The sequence below is a fragment of the Pithys albifrons genome, chromosome 1 (genome assembly GCF_047495875.1).
Source record: "Pithys albifrons albifrons isolate INPA30051 chromosome 1, PitAlb_v1, whole genome shotgun sequence".
In the NCBI taxonomy this organism is placed as follows: domain Eukaryota; kingdom Metazoa; phylum Chordata; class Aves; order Passeriformes; family Thamnophilidae; genus Pithys; species Pithys albifrons.
Window position 1 is genome coordinate 38,004,015 of NC_092458.1, and position 23,925 is coordinate 38,027,939.

The 23,925-nt window shown below is 35.8% G+C and overlaps 1 pseudogene; it reads left to right on the top strand.

Annotated features, from left to right (window-relative positions):
• The first annotated feature begins 1,120 nt into the window (after nt 1–1,120).
• Nucleotides 1,121–23,925, top strand: part of LOC139677878 (WD repeat and FYVE domain-containing protein 2 pseudogene) — a 77,601-nt pseudogene continuing 54,796 nt past the window's right edge.

Genomic DNA, 23,925 nt, shown 5'->3' on the forward strand with positions numbered 1-23,925 from the left:
GCGTTGCAAACTTAACTTCCACTTCAAGCCCAAACCTAAGAGAGGCGGCATTCCAAGGAGGAGGCTCCAAGTTAACAATCTTCAAACAGCCACAGTGAGAGACAGCTTTCAGGTAAACCTTCAAACTAGACTTAAAGATAATCCCATAGATCCCTCTCCTGAAGCACTTTGGCAACATATTAAAAATTGCATCCTGCAGTCCTCTGAAGAGTCCTTAACATTCACCTCCAAGAAAAACAAAGACTGGTTTGACGAAAACAATCAAGAGATTCAGGAATTGTTGAAGAGGAAGAGAACTGCTCACCAAGCACACCTTGCTCAGCCATCTTGCCATGTAAAAAAAACCTGCCTTTCGTCTTGCATACAGTAAGATCCAACAGAAACTTCGAGACATCCAGAACAAATGGTGGCTCAACCTAGCAGAAAAGACGCAACTATGCGCAGATTTGGGTGACCAAAGAGGATTCTATGAGGCCCTGAAAGCAGTGTACAGACCCACACACCAGGTTCAAAGCCCTCTACTCAGTGCGGATGGTCAAATTCTTCTCACAGATAAAACCTCCATCCTGAACTCATGGTCTGAACATTTTAGGACTCTCTTCAGTGCCAACCATGTAGTCCAAAGCTCAGCAATTCAGCACATTACACAACAACTGGTGAACAATTAATTGGATGCAGCTCCTACTATGGGAGAGACACTTAAGGCCATACAGCAGGTGAAAAGTGGCAAGGCAGCTGGGGTTGATGGAATTCCACCCAAAATCTGGAAGCATGGAGGTCCAGCACTCCATGTCAAATTTCACAAGGTTGTTGTGCGTTACTGGGAACAAGGCAAACTACCAGGCAGGGGTCATCAGTATCATGGCCATGCTATTGAGAACACAGCTGTGCTGGGCACGGCTCGTCTCCAAGATGGAGGATCACCGCCTCACGAAGATTGTGCTCTATGGTGAACTCGCCACCAGTTGCTGGAAGAGAGGAGCCCTGAAGAAGAGATACAAGGACTCTCTGAAACAACACCTCAGCCTTGGCCATATTGATTGCCATCAATGGTCCACTCTGGCCTCCAATCAGGATTCATGGAGACACACCATTCACAATGCTGCTGCTTCCTTTGAGAATGCACACAGAATTAGTCTTGAGGAGAAAAGTCAATGCAGAAAGAGCCATTTCTCACCAATATCGCCAAAGGAGATGTTCCGCTGTGCCTTTTGTGACCAGACCTGCCTATCCTGTATCGGCCTTTTTAGCCACCAGCACGCTTGCAGCAAGCATGGGTAGTGCCCTTCCCAAATCTTTGTTCGCAAAGCTGAGCCAAGATGATGATGATGTGAATTCTAGTCAGATCCTCCATGTGATATGTATTTACTGCAATCTGTATTCGTAAACCTTGCAAGACTTTTGGAAAAAAATAACATAAAACACCATTAATGAAGTAATTTAAAAATTACACACACATGACCACTTTTACTTCACAAGGAAATAAAAGTGATCACTCACAGAATATGATTGTAACAAATTGAAAGCTAAATATCAGTCATTTCAAACTTAAGTGTTAAGTTGTTTAATATTTAAAAATACTTGATCATAGTAGAAACATGGTCTGCATAATTCTCTTCTATGAAATAAGCACATGCACAAAAATCCTAAACCAAGACCGTTGTGAAAATAAAAAATGAAATGAAGATGCTTATTTCAATTTTGCCTGTATGTGGGTTTAATATAAATTGATTTGGGGACCTGAATTTTGAAACCTCACATACAAAATGTATCTATGTTTGTAAGACATGCGGAAAATTACATATTTTTGGGATTTACAAGCTTTTCCCAGCTGTATTCTCTACAGTATTACACACTCACTGTCTTGATGCTGCTTCAGAGAGTGAAAAGATTACCATTTCAACATTATACTGCAAGATAAATATTTCTACTCTACAGTACATAAACTGTAAATATTTTGCCAGTAAAAAAAGAGATGGATATTCATACTAGTTACACCAATTCATATTATGAACTGCAGTTGAACCTGAAGGGAAAGAAGCAGATGCACAGGTAAGTGGAAATAAGGACAGGGAATCTTGGAAGATCATAGAAATGAAATTTGTTGTGTAAAGATGGAGGAAGGAAGACCAAGGACAAGCTTGCCAAGGACACCAAAAATAACAGGAAGGGCTTCTACAGGTATGTTAACCAGAAAAGAATGATCAAAGAAGATGTAGTCCTACAACTAGCAGTGCTGGAAAATGCATAGTAAAAGATGAGTGTTCAACATTTTTTTTGTCAGTCTTTAACAGCAACTTCTCTTCCTACACCTCTTGATTGGATGGACAGACCAAGCACAGCCCTGCCAACAGGGACTTGCAGGTGTTAATGCAGGAGTGGCTGGACATGAACTGGCATTGTGCACTTGCAGCCCAGAAGGCAGATCATATACTGGGCTGCATCAACAGGAACATGGCCAGCAGGTCAAGGGAGGTGATTCTGCCCCTCTACTCCACTCTCATGAGACACCATCTGGCATACTGCATCCATCTCTGGGATCCTCAGTACAGGAAGGCTATCAGCTTGTTGAAGTGATTCCAGAGAAAGGCCACCAAGAAAATTAGAGGGATGGAGCACCTCTCCTATGAGAAAATGCTAGGAAAATGGAGGGTTTCAGCCTGGAGAAGAAAAGGCTTCAGGATGACCTAACTGGGGCCTTCCAGTACTGAAGGGAAACTACAAGAAAGATGGAGATTCTTTACAAGAGCTTGTAGTGACAGGACAAGGGGGACCAGATTCAAGCTGAAACAGTAGATTTAGATAAGATACTAGGAAGAAATTCTTTACTGGTATTGTTGTCAGGCACTGGAATAGATTGTCCAAAGAAGCTGTGAATGTCCCCTCTCTGGAGGTATTCAATTGGGGTCTGAGAAATCTGGTCTAGTAAAGGATGTGCCTGCACATGCCATAGGGATTGGAACTAGATCATCTTTGACGTCACTTCCAAGCCAAGCCATTGTGGTTGTTGTTTGTTTGTTCTTTTTTTTTCTTTTTTTTTTGGGGGGGGAATTATAGCTCTGTTTACATATACAGACATTGTCTTTACATAAAAAAATCTTTAAACAGTGTCATGTATATTGTAATGTTCAGCAGGAGTAATTGGATTTCAGGACAAAAAAGTATTCAACAATTTTATTTATGCACAGTACCTTCTCTAACAACTGCTGACTACCACTCCTGAAAAGATAGTTCTGTCAGAGTCCTGACTCACTCCTACTTCTGCCTACAATGAGGAAAAAAAGTAGTTCAAAGATTACTGATGAAGGAACAAATACAGATGAAATAAGCATTAAATTAATAATTAAAATTTGTTTTCCATTGGAATACAGTCAAATTATCAAAATCCATTGTCTTTAGCATAGTCTGCAGTCAACACTTGCTGAAATGTGTAAGTTTTGAGCAAATATAATGTATAAGGCCTGTTAGGGTTTAATTCTATGAGGGAAAAAGTATTCTCAAATGATAGTGTTTTGGAACTAGTACCTCTGGGATATAGGACATAAGGATGAGGCTTCACTGAAAAAGAAAACAAACCAGCCTTAAGCACAAGCTTACCTTTGGACTTTTCTTCAGCCAGTTCAGTTACTGAAAGCTACAGAAAATAAGCAATTGTTTTAAGATCCTGAATGGCTAGCACCCCATTTTAGATTTCAACTATTCGTGATAACTATAATTAAATAAAATCTTCTAAATAACTTAAACAACCCTACTTTAGATAGTTGGTGAGGGTGGGTATTTTAATATATTTTTTACTATGACTTAGATTCACACAAAGCTTACGGCTACCTTGTTTTGGAGGTGGGAGTATCAATATACAAACAGTATGATTTAAAAAAAAGTTTGATGAGAAGAAGCAGAGGCAAATGCTTCTCCTATTAGCCATAGTGATGGAGTTACTTGAGTTAGAAAACTGGTGCCGGAACAGATGCTCTCATTCAGAAAAGAATTCTTGAAGCTCAGAGAAATGAAAAAGCTTAAAATTACCCTATTCAGTTATTCTATACAGTGAAAAATAACCACTTAGCAAACTCTTCCCTTCCCACCCTTCCTCTCTGCCTTCCATTCCAAAAACCTACAAAAGAAGTTTTAATTTTAATGAATAAATCATAGCTTTCAGTATGGCCTAAATCACAGAATCAGCCTACTTAAATTTTACACTACTGCTGTTGAGAAATCAAGCAACCTTTACCAAAGTCAGAGACAAGATGGACTGCTAAGGAGAAGCATGAGGCATTATGCACTGTATTAGAAGGTGAAATTCTAAAGATAAGTAGAAAAAGCAGAAGTACTTGTGGTTTGAAAGAGTGAAAGCATTATTCAAGGCATCAGTGTGTGTCTTCTACATCACCTACACTGAATATATGCACAGAAAATATATGCTCTTACAGATGTAAAAATGAATTAGATAGGAAGTGTCTTGATGATTAAAATAAAAATGAAAGATATAAAAAAACATGTAGTAAAAGTCTGCTGAGTAGTCATACACATTCAGTGCCCTAAACCGAATGTGTCAGATATGCTGCTTAAGAAACAGAAAAACAAATAGAAATCCTCATCCATAGAAGTCACAAATCATGATTATAACTTATCACGAGCCCTAGTATTGATTCTTTGAATGAATAAAACTTTAAACTGAAAAATAGCACACATTTCTACTTGACTGTTCCACAGGTTGCTGCTAGTTTATTTTTCCCTCTCAGAGAATGATATTCTAGTTGGAAGTGTCTGTCTGAAACAATTTTGATAGAATTTTCACGCTTATGTTTTAAGGTTTGTTTTTTTTTTTTCTGGGAAACACCATGAATGTGTAATCTTGCCTCCAGTCTAGGAATATTCCTTTCTCTAAGGCTTGTAATTGATTACAGTGACTGAAATTTAAGCAATTTATTTTTAGGATATCTTTTGAATCTTGATGGTTTCATTCTGTCTATGTACGGCAGCAAAGATTAATATACTGCACCGAACTTGCTCCAGAGAGTTGGGTTTTTTATTCAGTATTGTGTTTTTCTCATGGAAAAGGGAGTAAAATGTGCTAGATAGTGCAGGATACGGAACACACAAAACTCAGATTATTAAACAATATACAAGTATACTTCTCTGAAACTCTTACAGACAAGTGTCTGTTTTTCCATATAAGACTGCAAGAGATGCAGATGAACACTAGTCTGTGACTTAAACTGTTCTAATAAACATCTCAATAGATTATAAATTAGAATATTTTAATTCAAGGTAAAAATGTCTTCTTGTGAGAGATATACTTGTCTGAAGATTACAAATTTGTAAATATGTTGGGTTTTACATCTTTACATCTGTATAACAGCATCTTCAAAAGAATTTTTGTGATTAATGTAGTACCGTCTTGTGTATTACATGGTCCTTTCATTTGCTTACATTACAGACTATACCTAAAGAGAGAATTACTGCCATTCTGTATAAATCAAAATCCCCAATATACAACGAACAAGTTGAATAAAGAATGCTTTTTGTGTAAATTTCTTAAGGTCCATACTGTACAAGTGTCCATATCAAACAGTATGTTCATATCTGCGTTTGCAGTAATGGAAAATTGTACAGGCACACCTATGGAATAATACACCTATTACATTGTTGAAAAATAAGAAAAAAACACATGAGATTACTGTTAAAAAAGTTTGAAATGGTTTAACATTTGCAGAGAGAAAACTTGATGGAAGTCAGCAAATGTAATGAGGTGATGTGATAAATTGCTTAAGCATGTTGCTGATGACAGTTCCCTTGATGGAAGCAAAGAAAACCAGACACTTTTGAGAACAAGGGATCTGTATTCTGATCCTGAGTGACCTTGAATGGAATTCAATGACTTTCACTGGGATAAAGATGAACACGATTTTTTAGGACACCTCTGCAAGCAAAATAAAAGTGTGATCAAGAATTAGCATAATTTTTCTGATGTCTAGGTTTTTAATATCAGGAATAATTAAGACATTAATATTACATTAACACATAATTAATAATGGGAGAAAGCAAATTCTTCAGGACTAAGGATTTTTCTTCAGATTTTTACTGTATGACATTGGTGATAACCAGTTCTTATTGAAAGACTGCAACTATGTGGTATTCCAAAAATGTGGGCCCTAGAGATTCATACTTCATTATGTTTCTTCAGTGATCTACTTGTTTTTGGAGCAACTACCACCCATCACAACTTTTTTTCAATACATTCCTATTCTCTCTGACAGAAAAATAGCCAGTCAATATAGTTTCCATTATTTAGACATCATTTTTTCTATGGAATATATGTGCACCACATATATTTATATTTAAGATTTTGTAAGCTGCTTATATTTAAGATTCTGTAAGACTACTCATATGTTTTATGGAAAGTATGAACTTTATATATTGCTACATCATGGCCTTTTCATTGTCAAAGAAGCAAGGTATTCAAATTCTGTGTGTTCCATAAGTTGTTTCCGTAGGGATATTCTACATTGTAACATAGATATAGCATATACACTATATATAGTGTATAAATAGTCTCTCTGTTATATATAAATATATGTATTTATATATATTCCTTTATGTACTCACCTGAGAATTAAAAAACAAGATATGCAGTAACCTTTATATTCCTATTTTCTTTTTTAATGAATAGTAATTAAAACTGAGAATTCCAAGCATAAATAAAATAAACATATCAAAAAACCCCCATATTTAAAAGTAACTGAAAATGCAAAAATGCAAGTTCAGTATACACTTTTCAAAAAAGGCTGACAAGACAAATTATCAGATAAATAGCATAAAAATATATAAATTTCTAACTGGTGGGATGGAATTCATTGCATTGCACTTTTTTTCTATCTTCTCCAACTGACTCCTCAAAACTGTAATGCCACCAAGCAGCTTGAGTAAATTGAGAAGGTTTATAAATGTATTTTGAAGTTATTATATTTTATCATTTCATATTTCTTATCAAAAGAAAGAAAGAATTGAGCTACAAACATTGGAACATGGCTTGGTTAGAGAGGAGGAGTTTTGTTTTGGGTTTTATTTTTTGTTGTTGTTTTGGTTTTGGTTTGTTTTTTTTTTTAGTTTCTTGTGAACTCAGATGTGATCCAGTGAACACTAGGTGTAGTGGATTTACATGGCAAGGTTCTGGTAACAGGAGACCTACAGGGGTGGTATCTGTAAGCAGAAGCCAGAAACTCTTCTCATGCCCCAAAGTGCCAGTTCCAGACAGGTCCAAGGCAAACTCCCCAAATATGAAACAATAACCTATTTTGGTGGCACCTCTGTGATAATATGTTGAAGACAGTTTAAAACTGCTGTGAAACAGCAATTGGGAGAGGGGAATGAGAAAATGGGAGAGAAACAACTCTGCAGACACTAAGGTCAGTGAAGAAGGAGTGGGAGGAGGTGCTCCAGGCATCAGAGCCTGTGGAGAAGACTATGGTGATGCAGGATGTTTCCTTCTAGCCCATGGGGGTCCAGAGTGAAGCAGAGAAATTGGTAGTGAAGTTGAGCCTAGGACTAAGGAAATAGTCAGGAAAAGATGTTTTAAGATTCTGATTTGATTGGCAATAAATTAAAATAATTTCTCCAAGTTGTGTCTGGTTTTGTCTCTGATGGCGGTTGGTGGGTGATCCTCCTGTCCTTATCCTGACTCATAAGCTTTTATCATAATTTCTCTTCCTTATCCAATTGAGGAAAAGGAGTGAAAGAGCAGCTTCTTGTGCACCTGACAATCAGCCAAGGTCAATGATGTAATTTGCTTTTCCTGTAACACAAAATGGATAGGGAGGTGCATATTTTCAAGGAAAATTCCAAATTAATTAACAATAAGAAATAAATTCATCCCACTTACAAGCCTTTTGTATTCCTATGTTCTTTAGTCCAGGTTTTAAATGAGAAATAATTTTAATTGAATTCTAAGTTAATTCTTTCACTGTTTCAGTGAAAAATTATAAGATACCACTGAATCATGGAGATTTTATGGGATTTTACTCAAGAAACAGTTCATTGATACCAAATAAAAATTTAATATCTGCTCTGGCTCTGTAAATTTTATTTGCATTTGAAAATAAAATAATTCTTTTTCTGTCTTTATCAGAGCTCTGGAAGAAAGATGAGGTTTTATTTTAATCAGTGTATTTTTGTTTAATATTTATTACTTCACTTAAGGTCATTAAATCTAAATATTTATAGGAAATTTCAATTATATCAACTTAGTATTCAGCATGACATCTGGAGATAACACCTGTGTTACATGAAAAGGAGGGGCAGAAATACAAAGATTTCTTGTACCATCTGTATTAATATGAAATTATTAGCTAAAAACATCCTCAGAACATCGAAGCCTTATCAACCCAGAACTACCTGCCTGACACTGGACAGAAACATAGTTTAGAAGGATTTTGACCCTCCAGTGAGGACCACATTTTAGACAGGGAGACCTTTGTCTATGAAGATATTAGCTACAAAAGAACCCTAAACATCAAAGCTTTATACAACCCAGATAAGCCTGTCTGCATCTCACTTGAAGAGACAATGCTGGACGGCACACTGTCTGGAAAGGTCTTTCACACTCTGCTATGAGACTACACTTAACAGTAAGAAAGAATCTTCTCTGTAGCAGTCCCCAAAGTAACTTTTATTAATACAAGTATGTGACAATGCCTATATATGTTGCTTAGTCAACGGTAACATTTTACTGCATGATTGCCCTTTACTACTAGAAAAAAAAACCCACCTTAAAAACTCTACATAAAGCAGCACAACAACCTAAACCTCAGTACCAAATGCAAACAACAATACCACATTACAGAACTCAAGCAGCATTCCCCCCATGACAGACTTAACTAGTAACACAACCTAACTACCAGAAACAACAGCTTAACACCAAATTTAAACACACTCAGTAACACAAAACAAAAGCAACTGGAAGAATATAGCCACTTCCCACTAACATGTATTTTAAAGGATGCAAACTACCAACACTGAGCAACAAAACAAAAACTACAAGTAGAAAAAAGATATATATATTTGGTGAGTAATAGCAAAGTATAATTAGTAAGGCATAGGAAAACAGAGTAAGAATTGGTTGCTCACCCCTACAATGTCCAGTGGGGTGGGGGGAGACAGGGTAGCTCATTGGTTATCCTCCCAGAGATGGTGGAAGTTTTCTCTCCCGTTTTTGCTCATGTCCAGTCTCTTTTTATAACCTTTTTCCTTAGCTAGGTTGACTATAGTCAATAATAGTTTTTATTTTGGAGATGATAGATGACATAAGCCTGAGGGCTGGCTCCCTGTTTCTCCATAGGGTGTGGTGAAGAAAGGCCATGCCATCTCTATAACACTCCATTTTTCAGTAACCCCATCAATATGGTTTGAGCACTTTCAGGAAACCACTGGAGTCTCTTTGTCCCCTGACAATGGTTGTTCCTGGGAGCAATCCTCCAGGGGCTGAGGTGTTCTTCTTAAACCATCAAGAGATTACCAGGACTATCCATAGACAGAATAGGGTCAGATCCTTCAGAAATACTTCTTTGCTTGTCTTCTGTTGATGGTCTTAAGAACTAAATGTTAGTATGCAAACTGTTTCATCTGAAGCCTCACAATAGTAAGTGGAAATTCTCTGCTCAGATGATTTGCATAAAAGAATTCAAAATCACAGTTAGCATGCTAATCTAAAAGGCTCCACACTAGAAAACTTAACAAGGACTCTATTCAGGCACAGGCAGATGCTTTTCCATAGTGTTTGGCTCTTCAGGCTTGCTAGAACTTTTCTAGACAACGTTTGGGAACCATTAAAGAGCTACCACTGACAGACAAACTATAAACTATGGCCTACTTCCTGTATTAAGGGACAGAGGAAGACCCTGACAGTCGTTTATTTATATCATAGTTTTAGTCAAGATGATTCAATTCTAATACATGCATTACTACTGACTCTGTGTAATGCTAGAAATTAACTTGAAACTAGATTCCTGGGAGAATCAACCAGTCAAAGGAGTCTAGAGACCTCTTCAGGTGACAGGTATAATTTGTTCAAATTGAGGCAACATGAAAAATTCTCTAGATTCCATTGAATATATTGATTATATTTTTGTAGACTATGATGAATCCTTACTATATAAGGGTTTATGTGTACCCACTCACTACAATTAATGAATCTGCATCAGCAGTTGAATCCCACCCAAAATCTGAAGTGTAAAGGCATCTTTCAGAATACATTTCAGTCTTTGGTATTGAAATTAGTGTTTAAGATTGCTCATCCCACTACAGTTTACTCAAACAATTTCCCACTTTCTAATTTCTTCAAATACCATGATGGGAATCTGTGTCCTAGTTCAGCAGAAGGGACCAGCTAACCCTGTGTGGGGGTGATCAAAGCTGTGTATTCTACCCCTCTATTCATTCCCCAAGGTCAATGGGCCATTAGCAGCAGCTGCCCAGGGAGCCATTATCACCTTCACACCCAGCCTGAGGGGGGCGGAGCTGCTAATGGGCCATCAACAGCTCAACACCCCCTGGCTCCCAGAGTTAATCACCCATTGTGTGAGTCCCCGCCCAGGGGGAGGGACTGAGAGCTCCCTGAGGGTACATAAGGGGTGGGTAAGAAGACCTTGGGAACCCTCTCGTCGGATCCAGAGCAGCAGCAGGACCTTGACAGGAGGAGATCCCCGCTCTCGCCCAGACCACAGCCCTTGCCTGCACCAACAGGTTTTTCTTTTCCTTTTGCTCTGGACTTGGGGGAACCACAGCGGTCTCAGCACAAGGGCAAACAAACCCCCTTGGGTTTGTGCCCCAGGACACTTGGTTATACTGCTGGGGTTTTGTGAGTTGAAAGCAATTTCCCTTTTGTGTCAGTGTTGTTATTGTAATATTATTATTAAATTTTAGGTCTGACTTATAATCTCTCTCGTGGTGAGTTCATTTCCCTTGCTGGTTCACCTTTAAACCAGCACAATCTGTTATAGACTACTCCACCAGGATGAAGACGAATACTAAATAAGAAAAGAGGAAGACAAAATAACCAGAATTCTTCAAACATTGTGGAACTGTTAAGGAAGATCCTAAAGTACGTAGAAAATTATTTTTGTGCTAAGTTATGCATAAAATGGTTCACTTACTAACACATGTGACATTCTAGAGCATTCTGACCTGGAAAATCAAATAAGCCCACATGAAAAGAATATGCATGTATGTAACCTATAGAGTGTAAATGAACAGGAGGCTGACTGACAGAAATGGACTTTGATCTCTAAAGAAATTTGTAGATAATGAATGATGCCTTATAAAATGTTCAGAAATTGATGCAGTTCTGGAGGATGTTAACGAAATCAAAGATTGAAATTGCTGCATTCATGTAAAATCATTTCACTTACAAGAAAAAAATCAGTTTAGTGGCCTCTGAGGTATACCTGAAATATACTGTTTGCTAGTGAAGCAGAGAACAAGCAGGAAAGTGCCTTATAAAACTGACTGCGCGTTTAGGAATAACAAGTGGGTAAAAAGATTACATCAGCTTTGTTAATATGTGTCTATTAATTTGAATTGCATGTTTATGCACTTAGATTTTTTCAGTTACATAGCTCTGCATGTCTGAATCCTATCGATTGTGAAATAATCTATGTTTTGTCTCCCTCTTTTTTATGTAGACCAGGAATAAACCCCTTGCTTAACGAGTTGCGTAAATTACCTATACAGGAGCTGAAAAACCAGTTAAAAACTGATATCCCAAATGACAATGTCTTATCAGATAAATATATGGAAGTGAATACATTCAAAGGAATGACCTTATTTCTCACAACATAATTTATGGATTATTTTTGATTTCCCAGGGATGCCAGCTGAATTTATGGGAGTTTCACATTTTGACTCTGTTTTCTTTTTTGTTTGTTTGGTTGGTTGGTTTGGTTTGTTTGTGTGTTTGTTTTTTAAGGGAAACTAATTCATGACATAAGAGAACAATCTGGCCAATTAAAAAAAAAAAAATTCCAGTCTCTTATATATCAGCTGAATTTGGCAGTGATATAATAATGTTACTTTGAGGTCTGCATTTACTAATATATTTGCAAAGGTGGGAAATTAGAGTTAAATCCATAAAGATTAAATGCTTATACTGGAAGGAAAAAACTACAATAATAATAATAAAATATTCCTTGAGGAAAATGAGAAATAAAAAAGGGAACAGAAGAACTGCTTGACAGACTTCTCAATTATTTCTTAATTTCAAGGCATGAAATACAAGGAGAATTCCAAAAACAATCCAAGAACTTTGTGAAATATATACAGGCAATTCAATTAAAAAAAAGTGCTAAACTGCTTTTTTGACATTCTACCTTCATACTTTAAAGTTATCACAAGAAGTAGGAGCTTTACATTATATTGCAATGGTTTATTAAAAAGAGTTCTAAGCTATTGAGATTCTGCTACATAAAGCAATTTTATAAGTTGGCAGAAGGCACAATTATTTTAAAACATTTAAATTTAAATTAAAACATTTCAGTATAAAATAAAATGCAACTCATACACTTCTCTATATGCTTCTGGTTTTTTTCATGAAAACTTCTTAACCAATTACTTTTTGAATATTGACTGACTTCTATGTCTGCTGTTCTGCCATGAGACCCTATAATAGTCAAAGAATAAAATCACTGGCTGTGTCTGTATGCAAGACATTTTGTTGTATTTTAGAGATTAGGTATCAAAGAAATTTTATCAGCTTAAAAAAGTAAAAACACTACAGAATTTCATTATCTGAAAATCTAAAGTTACATACCAATAGTAAAAGTCATGTTGTAACATACTGCCATGTGGAAAAATTAAACCTCTCTGCACCTCAATAAAGTAAGACTTTGATTGACTGTGAAGGCAATCCATATAATGTCTGTAAAGGAACTATAAATAAACACCTGGAACAATTCTGAACTATTCCCATGTCCTTTAAAATATCTTGCCTTCATCTGTAAACTGAAGTGGAAGAAAGAAACCAGAGCTGTAGTCTCGAGTTAGAAAACTCTTTAAAAGATATAGATGTTTGAACCAATGCTCAAATATTAAATTATAGGAAAGCAGCGTACAAGATCTCACAGTTAATAATAATAATAAATGTTGGCATTACCACAGAAAGTGGTTTAAATTATCATGTGTCGCCTTTCCCGGAGTTCTCAGTTACAGCTGTAACATCTTTTAGGTAGGTGTCAAGTGTCAGTGAAGAAATAGCAAATTAAACTTGCTTAGTCTGATGCATAACAGTCAAGTAAGGTTACTTTATCCCAGTGAAGGTTCCAATTCATCTACTATTGCACCAAAGCACATTATCAGTACTCATAGAATCAGTTACAGCTGACATACAGCTGCTTTTTATAGTTTGCTTCCTACCATCTGTCTCTCAGGCAAGTACACTCTTACACATCAAATATTGCTGTACGTTTTGCACACTAATAATAATTGCAGGAAAATTTCTAAACTATGAATTAAAATTTTGAAGGGATAGTCTACCTTTACTAGATTTTCTCTTCATTATCTACAATGTATGGTACTTCAAAGATATACTTAATTCAGAAATAACATATTTTAACACGAGTTATTAAATCAAAGTAAATTAAATAATTCTGGAAGGATGATTGTGACTTTTGATGTCAAGATTTCAATAAGTATTCCTAGATGTGATAAAAAAAAAAAGGCACAAAAAAATCACAATTCTTAGTCACCATGGTGACACTAATCTTCCTACTGCAACTGTTTTCTCTATTTGTTTTATCCAATGCTTATTTTACACAAAGTTCCTGGTGTCCTCAGTGATGATGGATCTAGGTCTATTTAAAATGAAAGTAAAGAAAGAAACTGGAATTCTTACACTAGTGCTCACTGAGAGGCTCATATAATATTGGCAGAATAATGACTGGGAGATGAAGCCATACTACTATATCACCTTAAAAATTATCTGAGTTCAGAGGGTTGTCCCCTCAACATTAATAATAATATGAAAGAATCTTAAAAGTGAACACTATTAAGGGATGGTGACTTCTGTAAACTCAAAGGCTCAAGGGATTTCTTATCCTCCACTTACTTTCTGCTGTTCCTGTTTGCACGTCCACCCAGGAACAAGGTAGAACACATACGGCAAAGATCCAGCTATACACACAGTATACACACAGCACTTGCATAGATTATATGGGAGCAATACCTACAGTCCCTTCTCTCTAGCTGATCAGAATGCAAGCTTATGAGTGGACATAAACATGTTCACTCTTTCCTACATTTGTGGATTACTCAAAACCTGTACTAGACCATAAAAAACCATGCCTAAACCCCATTTATGCAGGTTCCAGCTTCAACCTGGAGTCTTTTCAGACTGTGGCTTCCTTCTTCTTTCCCAGCTGGTCTAGGTTGAGATTCACTAGCAAATCAAATATACAAACAGAATGGAGATCAAGATCACACCCTAAATAGAAATACAATTTAATAATCAAACAGGACAGACTGCACTGATCAGGAACAGCACTTTGTCATATAAGTACATTCATGTGCAGTATATTTAAATGTGTCTGGCCCCTTTTATTCTCCCTCCTCTCCATTTTCATACAGTCATTTCTCCCTCTTTGATCCACTTTTTATCCCTCCCTGTGACTTTTCTCCTGAACATCTCATAAGTTTTCTACCTTCTCGCAATTAAATAAATTCCCTCTATTGAATATTATGTAACCACACAGGTACTCACAAATGTTCCTTAATAAGTGTGCTCTCTCCTGTGAAATGTAAACATTTTGTTTCCCTCAACTTCTCACCTGCTAAAAATTCTGGGTCAATATCTACAAGGCTACAGTTGAGAGTTGCCTCAATAGTCCTCCAGTTAGTGAGCTGAGAGCTCTGGTCTTTGAGAATATATACATACTAAAAAAAATTTCTAACTGGGTTTCATCTTTTAGGGATTCATTTGACAGCCTCAGCCAGCTGATCCATTGCTTACTTACATGTGACTACAGGTGAAATGATTTTCCAAGTTAGCAGACAACTTATCCACTTAAGCTGTTTTAGAAGATTGGGTCTTTCATTTACATATATTGGAATTTCTCACCACACAGAGGAATTGCCGCAATGATACCTAAATGTAAACAGAAAGCAGTTTTATCTGTAGCTCTCTAAAAACACCAAGCTGCTATTTTGGAGCACATAGTCAGGAGTATTTTTAATGACACTACTTTTCAAAGAATTTGAAGGGTGAGATTCACTTTGAAAATACATGTGCCTATAGCTAAGTATCTTAATATGCAAATCTACAAATATAATTGCAATTAAATATGTTCTGTCGATTCAGTATGTGTAATCCATGGAGTCCTTGAGCTCTTCAATACACCTGCAGTTTGTCCAGTAAATAGCCCTGTTAACTGTGTTCACTTGGAATAGCCTCACTTGACTAAGTAGAGGCATTTAGTATTGCTTTGAGAGGTCTCTAAGACATCCCACCTGGTTTCCAGTTACTGAGACAGAAAGGTAAGGATCTCTGCTATGTTCTAAGCCACATTAAACAGCCCAGTACAGCGAGCTTAGATATTCTGTGTTAGTTCAGCAACCACTGGGTACCTAACTGTGGCAATTGCATTGACTCTTTCAGGGTGTAAATTAAGCAGCCTGAATGACGTTGAATAGTGTGGAATGATTGCTCATCATTTATTAAGAATGAAGTTCAAGATAATACCATTTACAATTTCTTTTTTCTTGCCTAAAGCACTGACATCACAGAAATCATTGCTATGAATTATTAAAATAGAGGCTGGGGAAGAAGTCCAGAAATAACTATTTTTTTAAGGTAATACAATCTAAAAGAGAAACAAGCAATAAAAAAGAGGAATGTGAAATTACCTGTCTATTGATATAAACAATTGAAAATTGACATATATTTGCTAAATGTCATTTCATTTTGTATGTATATATATGCACTTTTGTGTGTGAGAGAGAAAAAATTCAGAAAACTGATATTGAAGAAAATTTATTGTTTGAAATATTCTGCTTTTTATTTAAAAATATTCTGTATTTTATTTAAAGAGTAACTGCTTAGGCACAAAGATGGATAGTGGTCAAACAATGCAAAGTAGACTCTCATTAAATAAAATGAAAGTCTTTAAGATTTTGTCTAAAATAAATTGAACCTTTTATACATTGAAATGAAAAATTTGAAATGGACAACCAAACATGGTATGGTTTTAGCAGGCAGTGGTTTCTGTCTTCCTAGCTACTATTTGCTACTGCATCTGAGGTCACCACTTCATGATGCACTTATGAGTCAGTATTCTAAGAATAAAAGCAACCATCTGAAGAGAAAACCATATCATCCATGAGCAGGAAAAAAAATAGGGTAATAATACAAATTTTGTATTAGAGTTTGAATGTTTTTTCAATTCCTTACCTCTATTACTTTTCTCTTTGCTGTTCTGCACATCTTTTACATCATGATCTAAATGACTGTTTTTGACTTCATCTGTACTTCATAGTCTGCAGTGTATCTATCTATATCTGCGGTTGTAGTTTAGATAGCACTTAAAGTCAATGGCAAAGAAATGGTTCTTGTCAGGAATGATTCACCAAAGTTATTTTAGTTGTTTATGTAAATAGGAAGTCAAAGTCATTCTAGAAGTTCCCATTTCTGCCCTTTAGCAACATAGAGAGTTCATACAATGAACTGAAAGACTGACATCTCTTTTTTTAGGATTCTGACAGAATGAACTACTTTATCAGGAAGAGTTCAGCTCTGTGTTGCTGTGAGTTAGGAATATACTGCTCTGTCATGCCAGGGAAAAAGTGTCTTCTGCTCTCTCTTCGGGTATGGCTATGAATGGGCATGTTGCACTCTATTCCACAGGAGAGGTCTGCCCCCAAAGCTGTAACAGAGGGCACAAAAGAGAAAAGAGCCTGGCTTGGAAAAACAGAATGATAATTAAAAAAAGAAAAATAAAGTTGAATTGTAAATTCAAGGAAGGGACTCAGTGACAAGCTTTAAAAGATCCATTCTTCTGCTTATGAAATTATTTGCCCATGACTATAATGTGGTTGCTGAGACTTATATTATTCAGAAATGGTCAATGGTTGTAAGTGAAAATGAGGAGATAGGTCTTTTGAAGAATATTAAGACTATTACTATTCTTTCATAAATTGGATAAAGATCAAATCCATTCCCCCCTTATACAATAGCTGTTTATTGCCTTTCTCTCATTTAATGGAAATGTTGGTGCTTCTATCTCTACATAAAGACTTTTTTTCCATGCATTTTTAGTTCAGTTAATGGGTGCTTTTAGTTGCTTTCTACATTTTCATGACTACGTCTGCATACACACAGGCACAGAGGTGCTCATTCACACATTAAAAAAACAACCTATATGCACTCTCTGTTAAATATAGTGACTCTCCTATAGTTCTCATCAAATATTTTGGAAAGTACTTTCTATATTTTCTCTCTACTTAAAGAGAATACTAAGTGAATATTTATATTTACAATAATCTAGCTATTTTATTGACCATAAATATGGGAAGAGTATTGTTGGTTTGTTTTGGTTTTTCCTATGCTTGTTAAGTTTTCATTAACTGTGTCTAATTATTATGTGTTTTCCATAACATTACCCTTGGCTATCAAATACAAAAAAACAGGAAAATTTCAGTGAAACTCATCACTTAAATGAGCATCATATTGTATTTTCAAATCTTTTATTTGCTAGATTTTTTTAATCTCTACTGTTTGAAATTACTTACTTGTTTCCATATAATATGAAATTATTCTGGAAAATTATAATTCAATAAGTAAGCATGCCCACTCAATTAACTTCAAGGTTCACATTCAATTGGTTACCCAAATTCATCTTATATACATTTTCTGTAAAATGGAATTTAATGACATGACATTAAGTTTTCAGATTTCATAGTAAACAACATTGGCAGAAACCAAAATAATTCTTTACAAAAAAATAAGATTTAAACTTAAAAAAATTAAATCTAAAATAGTTCAGAGGAAGAAATTGCTCTCCAGTAATTTTTGCCCTCAGGGTTATTCATTACAATGTACTGAGGGGTATACATGCTCCGGCTTTTTTTGTACTATGTCAGTAAATATTAAGGCAAGTTGGCTAAAGAGTAATACCAAATACTAAACCAGACTTCCTAGAGAGGTGGATGATGCTCCAAGTCTGTCAGTGTTAAAGAAGCATTTGGACAATGTCCTTAATAACATGCTTTGCAGTTCAGTTAGCCCTGAAATAGTCAGACAGTTGGATGGTTATTGCTGCACCCTCACAACTGAAATGGGCTATTCTTATTATAAGTATATATTTTGTGTTGCATTAATCAGAATATTGAAACATTGTTACTACTGACCCTAGCAGTGTTCCTTGTGCACTTTAATTAGAAAAAGGTTTGCTTGTCTTGCAAGAAAAACACAAAATAGACAAAAGAGCAAATTGAGCAGTCTTACTTACTGTATTTACTGAAGAACTTGAAATAAAACTGGGATCCAAATAGATTCAAATTTTGAAACCAGGCCTGTCTTTATTTTCTATCAGACATCTCACTAACTTTGACAATATAACACACTTCTACATACTGAAAAATCTGTTATATTTGACTACCACAGATGTCTCTGTAGGTGTATGTGAAGAGCACTCATCATATTATCTTTGAATATTGAACAACATTTAAGTAACTAACACGCTTTGAAATTTTAAATTATTATTTTTATTAATATCTACATTCGATGTTTATAAACACTTGTATGAACATTAAGAATCATCCCCCTCACCACTCACCCGAGGAAATAAGTATCATTAACTATTTTACTGCAGATGGGTATATCTGGGCTGTAAAACCACAGTGAGAAGAGCCCTGAACTGAACTTGCCCTAAGTCACTTTTGAATATTTAAATACAGGGGAAATGCTGGCTGTAACACATCCTCTGTTGCTGCAGGAATTGAAAGTAAGATTCTCTGAGGTGACCAAAGCTCACATGAATCAAAATTTAAGGCTCAAAGCAAGTACTTTGAATATGCCACATAATAAATAATATTCATTAATAAAATAGAGTTTTTATTTTTTCAGTAACTAATAAATATACATAAATTTTCAAATTAGGACAGACCTAAAGAAAATCAGCGCCTCCTAATCATTCAGCAGTGCTTACAATAGAAAACATATTTCAACAACTTTTTTTTCTTTTTTGTCCTGCTGAGAGCCTTCACCAGTGTGGGCTCTCCATGGTCTGCAGTTCCCTTCAACACATATCCATCTGCTCCACCATGGGTTGTAATGTGGATGCCTGCTCTACCATAATTGTCTATGGGCTACATGAGGACTGCTGGCTTCATCATAATCTTCTCCAAGGGCTGCAGGGGAAATTCTTCTCTGGTGCTTGGAGCACATGTCCTCTCCCTTTTTCTCTCACCTTGGCATCTGCAGGGCTGTTTCTTTCACAACTTTCTTAGCCTTCTTTCTCACATTTACTGTTCAGTACTTTTTATCCTTTCTTAAAAGTGGTATCACTAAGGGGCCACCAGTATTGCTGATGGACTCAACTTTAGCCAACAGCAGGTTTATTTTGGAGCCAGTTTGAATTCGTTCTCTCAGACATAATGGCAGCTTCTGCTGTCTCCTCACAGAAGGTCCACAGCCTTTCAGGCATCTACCTGCTCTGCTGTGGGTCTCCTCCATGGGCTGCAGTTGGATCTCTGCAGCCCTGTAGACCTACATGTGCTGCAGGGCACAGCTGCTTCACCATGGTATTCATCACAGGCTGCAGGGGAACCTCAGTTCTGGCACCTGGAGCACCTCCTTTCTCTCCTTCTCCACTGACCTTGGTGTCTGCAGAGCTCTTACTCTCACATATTCTCACTCTTCTCTTCTCTGACCACAATTACTTCTGCACAATATCTTTTTTTCCTCCTTAAATATGTTGTCACAGAGGTATTACTATCATTCCTGATTGCCTCGGCCTTGGCCAGTTGTAGGTCCAACCTGGAGTTGGCATTGGCTTGGCCAGATATGGGGGAAGCTTCTGGCAGCTTCTCACAGAAGCCAACCTTGCAGCCGCCCTGCTACCAAAACCTGGACACAGAAACACAACACAACTGATAATATTTCAAACCTAATCTTCTTACAGTCTTTCCCAGAGACTTATATAATTGGACTACTGAAAGTGTGACAGATTAGTTTCCTGCAGAAGTAGATAAAATGGCTTCTTGAACAATGAACTATTGTGTAATACAATCCCTTAAATATACATCAAAAACAGGAACTAGTAAAATTATTTTCTTTGCTTCAGGTTAGATTGACATCTAATGAATGTGATCTGTGTAAGCAAAATAATTCTGTAAATATACTAAAAGGAAACAAAAAGAAAACTAGTTTTCTTTGTTTGCCTTTGGGTCCTACAACAGAGGGAAATTATCCAGATAGCAAATGTAAAATATTGTATGCTAAACATAAAAAAATAGGAAGTCAGATCTACAAATTATTTGTACATACATAAAGCTAGTAAGAAAAGTGACTACTTACACATTACTTTTCTAGAAGTGATAAGATTGAATCCTCTGAATGGTTAAATCATAATTTGATAACATCCTAATTCCTTGGTAGCAATGTAAACTTCTTGAGTTTACATTTGGGTATATTATATGTTATAGAATCTTGAATTACTTTCAGTCTGGTTGTTCAGTTGTTAAAAATTCACTTGAATTCTGAAGTTATCTTGACAATTACAGTGGAAGAGCTGGGAAAATTGCCTTCACTTTAAAAAAACCCCTCAGATTTAAGGGAATGCATTCATATTACAGCATTCAAAGACATTTTTCTTCATATTTTAAATGAAAAACAAACAAACAAACAAACAGAAAAAAAAACAACAAAAAAAAGGATTTCTAAAGATTTTATTTCCAGCGTTCTTGAAACTGTGGCCAGACAGAGCAGTAAGAAGAAATTAAACTGCTTGGAAAATTTCAGTCAACGCCTCATAAGCTGTTTTGTGAGTAAAAGAGATAGTTTTACAAAAATATACTGGTGTAAGTGTCTAATATGAAAACTGTCTTACAGAGTCAGAATCCTAATTTTACAGAGGCACTGCAGTCCTGAAATGAAATTGTGAACTCATTTAGGCAACAGAGTTTCCAGCAACTCTCTCCATGATATTTCCTTTTCCTTGCTTTAGTCTCAGAACCTTAATGAAGTTAACTTTGTGTGTTGGTTTTTATAAATCCACGCTTAACACACATAACTTCTGTTCTAAAGACATTTCCATATTGTTATTGTGAAATCTTCTCCCAGATCAGAGCTTACTTCTTCATAATTTCAGAAACCACGACTTTATAAAAACTTATGAACTAAATGCAAAGCTTTACAAATATGTTTTGCAAAATTTTCCATTTTAAGACAGATCAACTGCCTTGTTAACACAGTTGTACCATTCACTCTGATTATATGTTAAAGGCATCTTTATTGTTTGAAGTCTAGCTACACATGTATCTAAATATTAAATAAAATGTCCCATGAGATCTATTGATTCTTGTCTTTGAGAAAATAAAATGAGAAAAGAAAGAGTGGCAAATTAATTTATCAGAATTTAAAAATGAGTATAATATAATGACAAATAAGAGGTGTTTCTTTAAATTGGAGAAGACTCTGATGGTATATGAAATGTATAGACAGCTCTATCTAAGGTGAAAATAAATCTTTCATTAGAGAGGAGGAAGCTACGTGAAGGTTTTCAGGGTCCTGTGTTGGGACTGACATCATGTATATTCTAGTTTGTGACCCTACTATTTTATCTCTAATAGGAATATATGAAGGCAATTTTCTAAGTTATAGAGTTAACACACAATATTGACATGAAGAATTAATCAAATTCACAAAGAACTGGATGACCAAAAGTGACAAGAAAAAGCTACTGGAAACCTAAGGGATCTGGGGCAACTTTGTACTTGTAGAGATAAGTGAAAAGAATCCAAATCAGAGAGTCTTGAGCTATGAATCATTGTGAAGAAAAACATAATGTTAAATTATCACTATATGAACATAAACCATCAAAACACTCAGTGGAAAATGATAAATGACATTTTAGCAAATATCTTCTATTTCCAGTTGTATCACAGACATGCTCATCCCTCTCTATAAAATACTTCAGAGGCTTCACGTGGAATATTTTATCCCAGGGTTAAAAGATGTTAACTTCAAACTGAAGGAAGAAAAGAAAACTCCTCTGGCCAATCAAGGGAATAGAAAACCTGTGATATAATAGAAAATTAGGCACACATTTTCTAATTCAAAATAATAAAGATGGAGTTCCCAAAGACTTTCTTTAATGAAAAAGTCTGACCTTAACACAGACTAGACTTGGTTATGAAAGGTTGGTGCTGTTCTGACACAATTCCTTGTGAATGCAGTTTAGGAATGTAACAGGTTAGATAACTCTTTCCATATATTTCTTCCTCATTAGCACAACAAACCTCTAGATGACCCATTCCCCTCCTCCCCCACTTCTTTTTTACATGCAAGCATCTAATTAAGGCTTCTAGTGTTTATAGTCTAGTAATAGTCGAAGTTGTTCTCAAATGTGTCATTCTGCCTACTTAGTTGTTTGAAACAGTCTTTCCTCATTATCTTCTTGGCCTTAAAATCCAAATGCAGTGACTGGAAAGTGTTCAAAAACTGTTCTTTCCATTTATCCTGCAAAGACAGCCCAACTGTAAGTTATAGCTGAAAGGCAAAGTCTTGTTCAGCGAAAAGACAAATCAGGGTGAAAACAAGAATCAGCAGTGAAGTAAACTCCAGTTAAACTTATACAAGTTTATGTAAATCCCTGAGGGTGTTTTAGTTCCTGATGAAACGTAGGAATCTTGAGTTCATGTGTTTGTTCTTTGTTATTTTTGTACCTCTCTAGCTCACTGGTTATTTTGTAACTGCTCCTAAAAACAGTTACCATACCCTTGCTGTTTTAATTACAGCTCATGTTGTTGAACAAGTTAACATGTCTCACATTTTTTAATTTACATTAAAAAATTACTTTCTGTTTGGACTCAGGCGTCTGTTAGATGGAGATGATAAATGAGCACAACTGAAAAAGAAAAAAAATGAGGTTTGTTTTCTGAGTTAGTTTGATTTCCTTTTTTTTTTTTTATTGTTACTTGCAAGTTGCATAGATTAAAATACCAGGATTCAGGAATAAAGATTTGTTCTTAATAATTTTTTTAGTATTCTTAATTATTCTTGTTAATATCAATTTACTCAGTGACTATTTCATTTTAACAGGTCATTTGTGAAAACCTGAAAAATTACAATGATTCTTTCCTAAAATTTATTCGGACCCCTAAACAAAAAGTTTTCTGTTCACAACATTGTACGAGGTAATTAAAAAAAATAAATAAAAGCTTCACTTTTTATAGACACTACATTTTTGTAGGAGGAAACTCTCACAATAAGCATGGACTGTTGCTGACTACATGGTGTCCTAGCTTTGAGAGAATGGATGAGGATCATCTAGTCATTCAAGCGCTCCCTCAAGAGCTGCATTTTGTTTTTCAGGTCCTCTTTTCCCCACCACTTCCTGCCCCTTTCTTTTCTGTGGATCCACTGGAGTACTATGAGAAATTAGGTTTCCTTTAGGTTTTTGAATGAACATATCTATTGACATCTATACTGAATTGAACCCAACTTCACTTGGCATGATATCAGCCCTATATTCATTAGACAGTATCCCTTAGAGCAGTTAAGCCCAGATGTTATTGAATCAAAAGTTCTACAACATCAAATCATTCTCACCATATTCAACTCAAAATGCTGATGAATAACTAGCTCTCTCCAGAACAAACTGGGCCACATGAAATAACATTTCTTTGTCATAGAATGAAATAGATAAATCAAAACTTGGCTGC